Raw genomic sequence first — 10,000 nt, 5'->3', positions numbered from 1 at the left:
GTCCTAGTTGAACAAATACAAGCACAGGCGAGGTGCAGGAGGCAGTAAACGAGTACATATAAAACTTGGGCAACCAAGGGATCGAATACATCCCGTGAAGCTGAGATAAAACAACGAATTAGGCTGGGCAGTACACATACTAATATATTACAAGAAAACTTTAACCAATGTGTTTGATCCATAACATATGGATCAGAAAACAGGTTAGCCCCAAATTATTTAAGAGGAAATTAGAAAAAGGCCCAGAGAGGAATAAAAGGGCATGAAAGGGAGTTACCCCGAGAGACAAAAAGAGAGCAAATGGATTAGGGGCAGAAAAAGTAGGGGGTTATACTTAAGAATTTAAAAAAAAGGGGAAATGGGAAGGCCCAATTTTAAACGGAAAAAGGACAAATATTGGACAAAGAAAACAACAGAATGTGGAACAGATAGCATAAGGAGGCCAAGGGTAATACCAATGATGAAATAATGAATTTCACAGGTCAAAACTAGAAACAGGACACAAGACCTTAATTTCAGGAAAAAATGAAATAAACCTACGGCCTGAATTGGAGTGATGCAGGGTGAGGGAGGGAAAAAATATACAATTTAATATTAAAAGATCTTTTTTATAATAATCCCATATGGCCCTAGGGGTTTTGGAAATACCTTGGGTTTTTCATCCAAAAAGGCCCGGGTTTCAAAATTTTTCCAACATGGAAAAAGGGTTTTTTTACATTAATGCAAATATGCCTCAAAGATCAGTATTTCTAGATGTCATCTATTTTTGAAGAGTGGAATACATGTTCAGGAATATCAGGAGTACATTTTCACTTATTTCATGATATGGCCATTGGCTATCATATATAGCATTTGTTATGGAAATAGTGCCCCGAGTGAGACTAGTACTCACGATCTTCAGATTATGAGCCTGACACGCTGCCTACTGCGCCCTTTGGGCCTTTTTGTAAAATATAAAAAAGTGTTTAGTTCAAAAAAAAAAATTGTCTGTTTTTCCCTGTGTGCAAGTTAAAAATTTTTTGGGTTGCTTATTTGAAAATTTTGTATTTTGCCCCTTTAGAGAAAACATATATGCAAAAATATAAAAGGGAAAACGGTTACGACACCCGAAAACATAAAAAGGGGAAAACATTTTAAAAAATTGTGATCTAAACCTCCCAAATTAAGCGGGGGAGGTACACAGAGATTTTAAGATAAAAAAAAAGGAAAATTTTCCCGGCCATTGTGCAGAAAATGAGGGGAAATCAGATTTTGTGTGTGTTAATGTTTAAAATGAATATTTAATTTATTTATATATACATTATGTATTTTATATATATATCTTAAGAGGAAATTAGTAAGTGCTCAGAGAGGAAGGAAAGGGTCATGATAGGAGTTAGCCAGAGAGACAGAAAGAGAGCAACATGGATTAGGGAACAGACGAAAGTAGAGGGTATACTTAAGAGGATTAAAAAAAATGGCAATGGGCAGGTCATATACATCGGAGAGAGGACAATATATGGACAAAAATCACAACAGAATGTGGAATAGATAGCATAAAGAGGCCAAAGGCAAGACCAATGACAAGATGGCGTGATGAAATAGCAAAATTCGCAGGCCTAGACTGGAAGCATGAGACAAGACCTGATGTGATACTGTAAAACTTGCCATACAGTTAAGCACACAAACTTCTTTACGAGGATGCAAGATAATTGCCGCATTGTACATGAATTGATGGCAACAGACAAAGCCTATTTTTCCTTTAATTCCTGAATACTATTTGAACTTACATGTAAAGGTACGATAACGCAACATGCAAATGAAATGTACCTATATCATGTAACATTTATTATTTTACGTATCTTATGGACTGGTTTAAGTGAGATCACACATTATCCCTTAACATAGTGCACATGAAGATTTTTTTTCATCATTTATAAAACAAAAACACCTTGTAAAACCTTTTATAGAAAATTAAGATCTACACTTCAACAAAACATTTCGAGTACAGCTACAGCTACTTTGCGAATATCACTTCCTGCAGAAGTTTCAGAAAGAAGTCACTAATTTTAAGTTTAAAATTGAACTTAATCAAACTCTATACCAGGGGGCGTGAGGAAGATACAAGGGGGCGTGAAGTCATTCCTCAAAAATCATTGTCAAAAAAGAATAATGCAATCATTCCAAGAACAAGTATCTGCCCTTACATACTTGCAAAGTATAATTCCATCATTTCGATATTATCATTAGTATTTATATTTAGTTTGTGGAATAGTGTATATCTTTGTTTCAGTTATTTACTGAAGTAACCTCCTTTACATTTCAGTGCTGATTATTCGAATTATTACTTACGTGTCATGTTATCATATTTCATAATTAGTTTATAACACTTTGTCTATCTTCGTTTCAGTCTTTTTACTGGTGTATATGTCTATTTATCAGTATTATGAGAACTCGATATGTTATGTAAGAGTAATGCCTTCATGTTTCATAAATAGGTTGTTTATAGAAGTGTGGACGTCTTGGTTTGATTTGATTAGCATGAAATGTTATGTACGTACCATGCCTTCGTATTCTTATATTTAGTTTATGGAACTGTTCATATCATGGAATCAGTGGTTTACTAGATTTGTTGAGTGTTCGTTTTAGTCTCAAGAGTATTTCTAAATATTATATGTCATGTATTCAAATGAATTAGTCGCTCCCTTTGAATTGAAATGTTTAATTTCTTAGTAAACTGCCTCTTACCTGTATTATTTGTTTCATTCATTGTAATACAAACAAAAAATCTTTGTCTTCCTAAACAGTCTAAGATATAAATACTAAGATATAAATACAATAAAAAATATATAATACATAACTACAAAAAAGAGGGGGCGGGGGCGTGGGGGTCTGTTGGGGCGTCATGTTAGGAAGTTTGGAATCCACTGTTATATACAATAAAGACAAATATATGCACAAGTTAATAAACATAAAAGAATATTGAAACCTCATGAAAAGTGAACAAATTTGAACAAACAGGTGGGTGGATGAAATCATGACCACTCCTGACGAGCTCTTGTCTCAGATTTATGTGGAATTGTATAGAAGGCTGCATTCTACATAGTGGCTTCGAACTTGAATGTAATTTCATCCACACCCTTTCTCCCTTTCTCTCTCAAACCGAGTAGGATATCTAACAAGCTTATGTCTTGTTCGTTCGGTTGGCAACACAGTACGTAATTTGAAGCATTTGCAATTTCAAAATGAACGAAACAGCATTTCTTTGAATACGTAATGTCAGATTGGAAAATTTAAAATGTTAGAATCGTTAGACTTTAGAAGAAATAAATAGGTGACTACTTACGGTGAACATACCACTGGAGATGGACACTATCAAAAAAGGTTAAGGAGTAACGTCTTAGACCACCTGGACATCCTAATATTTTAAGAAAATTGGCGGGCGTACTTGTATTTTTTTCATTTTCATAATATTATCTATATATACGTGGTTTGCGTGATTGTGTTTATGTCTGTTTATAATTATATTATTATGACTGAGTACGTGGCTGTTTGTCAGTGTCCGATAGCAAATGTAACACAATGCATCTGCTTGTTTATTTCTCTGTATTATTATCATAATCATATCAATGCTATTACAAGGGCTAGTCCTTGTAAGCATTACTGGCACTATGACTATTACTAGTATATTTTTACTTATATTAACATTAGAAAAGCATATATTAACATTACATACTATTACATCACACACACACACACACGCACACATACATACATACACACGCACACACACATACACACACATACTTTACAGAACGATACCGGATGAAAAATGTAAATAGTGTAAACATTGTGACGTTCATCTCATCACATTTTCTTTTTATGCATCATCATCGATGAAGTTTAGAATTCGCGCACGCACTATCTCTTGTTCGCGCCTTTGTTTACAACTGTGAGGAGATAACACTGTGGAGAGAGTATCCTCATTTAACAATGCCAAATCTTGAAATCATATTTGATTATATTATATAATTGACCCACAAAATGAGGATGGGAATTTTAATAATTTGTACTATGTTGAAAAGGAGTTGTATAGCAGCAACAATTGTGCACTGCATTGTGATATAGGAGTTGTATCCCGTCGCACCGAAGTTTACGTTGACGCACGTTTTTCTCATTTTTTTGCCTTATTATTTGCCTGCATTTGCAGAACTGAAAAAGATTCACTTCAGCAGTCCCCTTTGTATGACAGTGGTTTTGGAAAGCGCGGTAAAATTTTATATATTTTATGGATAACACACCATATATAAAATATAAGTGCATGCATGTGTAATTAAATAAATAAATATATATATATATATATATATATATATATATATGTATATATAGGTATATATGTATATATATATAAATATGTATAATATATATGTATATGTATATGTATATATATATACATACATACATATGCATATATGCTTTCTTATATGTATATATACATATTAACACACACACACACATACACACACACACACACACACACACAAACACACACACACACATATATATATATATATATATATATATATATATATATATATATATATATATATATATATATATATACATATATGTGTGTATATACATAGACATATATGTGAAATTGTATATGAGTATATATATATATATATATATATATACATATATATATATATATATATACCTAAATACATAAATCAAATGAAGGTGAAGCCTTGTATAACCAAAGAGCCAACTCCTGCAAGCTCAAAAAAATGAAACAGGTCATCACGGAGACAATAAGTGCTCAAGGCCGGTCTGCTTTGGAATAAGGCGTAATGAGAAAGTTAGTTTACCAGACTCCAAGCCCGCCCTCCTTCACAGTTTCGCGAGAGCCCAGTACCATCTGATGCAACATTTCTCAACAGACGTTCAAGAGGAAGCCACGACTCCTGAATCCGATGAGTTGTCCGCCAGAGTTGGACAGTGAGTGAAGGGTCTCATGAGATCTCCCACTCGAGGAGGCTCTCGGATGTGCTGGATTTCCTCTTCACAATCCGAATCAAATTTCCAGGGGAAGGAACCATTAATTGATAGGTCAATTCGAATTGGTCCTGCCATCTGAGGGCATCCCATCGAACTACGGTTATGTTTTCTTTCGGTTACAATATTTTATTTTTTTCTCTGAGTATGGGAGATTTAAGTATCTCCCATACTTACATAAATCCGAGACAAGAGCTCGTCACAGGTGGATATGATTTCGTCCAGCCACCTGTCCACCTTTCACCAAACATATTTATTGACCTTTGTCCACTTTTCATGGAGGTTCAGTATTCAGTGTTTTAGAATTATCAACTTATGTATAAATCTTTATACCTTTATTCTATAGAGTTAGATAAAATGTTAAACTTAACATTAATGTCCTCTGTCTGAAACTTCTGCTTGAAGTGATATTGTCAAAAAGCTGTAGTTGACCTGAAAACATAAGGTATGTTGAAGTTTAGATTTTAATTTTTTTATAAAAGATTTTATAGGGTTTTTAGTGAGGCACACATGTGAACCAGGATATTGTGATACTATATATTGGATGATATAAATATATTTCATTTGTGCGTTGTTTTTTCGTATTTTTGTATATGCATATAGGCTATATTAGTATTAAGGAATTAGAGTAAAAATAAACTTTATCTTGGATTTCACTGCCGATTGTTCCTTCATACACAATCCGACAATCTTCCTGCATTTTCCTAAAACACTGTGTATTTCCCGGCAGACTTGCAGGTGAGATACTTAATTTTCAAAATTCTCGCCCTTTTAATGTTTCTTCAAGAAAACCTATGTGTTCTTTCTCGGGAGTACGTCACCGTTTACTATCATATCCGTTTATATGTTCATACACGTATTTCGGAGGCGCATTTACATACACACATAATTAATCAGTAAGTATTCTAGTGCACAGCATAGGACAAACAATATTGCTTTTCAACTAAACACTTTCATGACCTTACATGGCCTCGATGGCGCAGTAGGCAGCGCGTCAGTCTCATAATCTGAAGGTCGTGAGTTCGAGCCTCACTCGGGGCATTCTTTTCATAGCAGGTACCATGTATGATGGCCAATGGCCAAATCATGATCCAGGTAAAAGTATACTCCCAATACTCCTGAATATACATACCACTCTTCAAAAACAAATGGCTTTTCATTCGAAAAACTGATCTTTGAGGCATATATGTATCAATGCAGAAACCATTTCCATGTCGAAAATCGAACCTGGTCCACTTAGTCCATATGAGATTATATATAAACGATCCTATAATACATAACCTGTATGTATCATCATCATCAGCCTATGTCATTCTACTGCAAGACATAGGCCTATTCTAATCTTTTCCAGTAATTGTGATCTTGTATCCTTTTTTGCAGTTTCGGCATTTGCATGGAATTATATGATCACTGTCTCATCTCTGCATCTATACTTTGATAATCTACAGTAGATCTCCTCTACTTCTTGTTTACAAATTGTTTCTAGTACTGACGCTATTTGAATCGAGTGGAATGCCTTTTCTTAATCAACGAATGTCTTTCATAAAAGATTCCTCTTTTTTTTTTTTTAAGAACCACTGTGGAAGCCTGCATTATCTCTGGATTGTTTTGAATCTAATGTATCGGAGTTGCGAGTTGTGAGGAAAATTATGTACTATCGTATTAAAATTATTGAGTTTTACCGTTGCTTTGACATTTTTTAAAAAGATTGGCTAATTTTTCTGCCACAGTCTCTCCTGCATCTTGAATATGATCTTCACCAATGTCATCTTTTCCTTTTAGTGCCCCTTTTATTTCCTCTACCGTAATGTTTAGGGCGTCCTCGTTTGTGGTTGATCGTTTGAGTGTTATAAGTCACTTTAGAAGTCTTCCACTATTATATTAAAGGTGCTGTCACACCAGCATATTTTCCGTCGTTTTTTATCATCAACTTTCATAAATTGTCAATTTTTGGAGGCGCGCAGTCACACTAGCCCTTTACCGCCAGGAGCCAACGTTCAGTCATGCGATACTCGCCTCGCAGTTGTAAACAATGGCGCCGAGCAAGCGACAGTGCGCTGCTATGCTAGACTTTGTTTTAGCAGATGATGAACGTAACAAGAAAAAGCAAGAAAATATTCTCAGTCAAATATTCCTCTGAAGGGCGTGTGTTCATGCAAGAGAATTGGCACAGTTCAAGGTGTTTCAAAGCTGGAGGAGAAATGGTGCGCACTTAAAACAATTTTTATTTATAGAAGTAAAATTTAGATTTGCATACTCATATTTGTTAATTTCATAATATATATATAAGAAAAATAAGATTTATTAAATGTTATTATAATTAATGATTTTAAACAATTACAAACATTTTAAAATATAGTTCTTGATTTGAGTCCGCTTGGCCAAAAAGACGACGGAAATGTTTTCACGCGAAAACTCGGAATTATCGTCTGACTAGAAAAACGACAATTCGCTCAAAAATTGACAATTTTTCAGTGACAGCGCCTTAAGTTAACTTTTATTGTATGTCACCTCTCCGTCGGGTTTCTTTACTGCATACAATTGATTTTTTCTCTACTTCGAGCATAAGCTTTTTTTTATTTCTACCGAAAGCTTACTGAACACGTTTTTCATCTTTACCACCTATTTCAAGTGCAACTCGTGAAGCTAATTTCTGTCGCCCTATTCTCAATGTGGGTGGTACAGTACTGTACCGCTCATTCAAAAGCCCAGTGGCCGGGCGGTACAGTATTGTGCCAGCTATTCAATTGATTTAGGCCTAATAATTCGAACGCCCCGGCATTGTGACATTCAAGGCTAGAATTCCCCCGTCGTGGATGGGTTAACAAGTGGCTTCAGTATGAACTTAAAAGCTGTAATCAAATTTTGACTTAAGACCATTCAATGGTCGCCAGCTACATTTTCTTTATTAATAGCGCTTGCGTCTTGTAGAATGTCGCGCCTGTTTGAGATTATGAAGTTAATCTTGTTTTTTATATCGGATGGCAATTTCTTTTTCCTCTCGGATCCTTTTTCTGATAATTCTAATAGCGTTTGTCGCTTCCTGGGAATTGAAGCCGTTGCCTTCACTCGGCACTCACATTGGCATCTGAGAAGGTCACCCGGCACAGGCGGATACCCCGTCTCCTGGTAGTCGGGAGACTACCAATAATCTCTTGTCGCACGGTTGAACTTGTCTCGCATGGGATTAAGAGATTAAGAGAGCTTGACATCCCTCGAACTAGCTCATTATCCCTCGGTCTACTCCTGTGAGAATGGGCAATTATTTTACATACACACACCTGTGCCCATACACACACCCATGCTCATGCCTGCGTATACCACCCCGTGTATGCCCGCACACATATATTTTCTTATTTATAGATTGCGCATATGTATGCTCAGCGTGTATATATATATATATATATATATATATATATATATATATATATATATATATATATATATATGATATATATGTTAATCTATATACACATAGACACACACATATACACACACACACGCATATATATACATATATATATATATATATATATATATATATATATATATATATCTACATATATATATATATATGTAATTATACACACATTCCATTCGATGCGCGCTTATGTTTACACACGTTAACAGACAACCTTGAGCATCTCGTGTTTTGTGCTTCATACAGCAACACCCGTTACTCTAGAGCCAACCTTGTGTGTACGCATAAACAATGTCAACATGTGCACACATAAACACTTGCATTATAACGTGTCCATATTAAAATTCACTTCATTTTTATAAAAAAGAAAAACTAAATAAATGTCTAGCAATATTTAGGAAAGGTATCGAACATCATCATCAATAACGGTAGGCTCATGTTTGAGCAGCCGTGGACCTCTCCACCATTCTCCGCCACTCCATTCGATCTTGCGCTTTTCTTTCAACTTGTACCAACGTCAGCCCGCATATATCTTTGATGTCGCTCAGCCTTGTCTTCGGTTTGCCTCTGCCTCTCTTTCCTATTACCATTCCTGTCAGTAAGTTTTTCTCGAGACTTTCGCTTCTCATTACATGACCAATAAACTTTAGCTTCCTTCTGTTCAAGATGTCCAACAGCCGGTCTTTACAATTTATTTTTCTCAGCACTTCATCGTTTGTTTTCTTTTCTGTCCAGCTAATACGCAGTACTCGTCTATAAGACCACAGTTCAAAACTATTGATCTTTTTCTTGTCTATCTTCTTCAGCACCCAACACTCTGAACCATATGAAGCAATTGGGAAAATTAATGAGTTCAGTAATCTCAGCTTTGTCCTTAAGGTTATGCTTCGGTTTTTCCAGATGTTATTGAGAGCGACTGTGGCGTTTTTGGCAATAGCAATTCTTCGTTTTATTTCCGGTGAGTCATCATATGTGTTAGTGAAAACAGCTCCAAGATAAGTGAACTCTTTCACATTTTCCACATTCACTCCATTGATTGTGACATGTTCATCATCGTTCATTGCTGGATGTCTTTCAATCTTTATGGTCTTGGTTTTCTTGGCATTAAGCAATAAGCCAGCCTCTTCACTTGCTTCCCTAACTTTATCTAGCAGTTGTTGTAATTTATTCATACTAATGGCAATTAAAACTATATCGTCGGCATATCTTAAATTGGATATTTTGTATCCACCGACATCAACAGTTCCTTCAAAGTTTTCTAGAGCATTTCTCATAATTATTTCAGAATATATATCAAAAAGGTGCGGCGACAGTATGCAACCTTGTCGTACTCCTTGGTTGACTTCAAACCATTCTGTTAGTCCATAAGTGGTTCTTACAGTTGCTTGTTGTTGGTCATACATGGCTTTTATTAGTTGGATGATGTGTGTTGGAAAATTCATATCGTTCATGTTTTTCCAGAGGATATCGTGATCAACAGTATCAAAGGCTTTCGAATAATCTATGAAGCACAGGTATAGGTCTTTCTGATATTCTCTGTTT

At 35.2% G+C, this 10,000-nt stretch overlaps 1 non-coding gene across 1 annotated transcript; it reads left to right on the top strand.

Moving 5' to 3' along the window:
- Positions 1-6,005: 6,005 nt before the first annotated feature.
- TRNAM-CAU (transfer RNA methionine (anticodon CAU)) lies at positions 6,006-6,078 on the top strand. Its single transcript has one exon. It is a non-coding gene; the product is annotated as a tRNA-Met (tRNA).
- Positions 6,079-10,000: the final 3,922 nt, after the last annotated feature.

The sequence above is a fragment of the Penaeus japonicus genome, unplaced genomic scaffold, assembly GCF_977035675.1.
Source record: "Penaeus japonicus unplaced genomic scaffold, GWHDUDI00000001_assembly GWHDUDI00000001, whole genome shotgun sequence".
In the NCBI taxonomy this organism is placed as follows: Eukaryota; Metazoa; Arthropoda; class Malacostraca; order Decapoda; family Penaeidae; genus Penaeus; species Penaeus japonicus.
The sequence above is the reverse complement of the archived record's forward strand: the minus strand, read 5'-3'. Positions and strand labels throughout refer to the sequence as shown.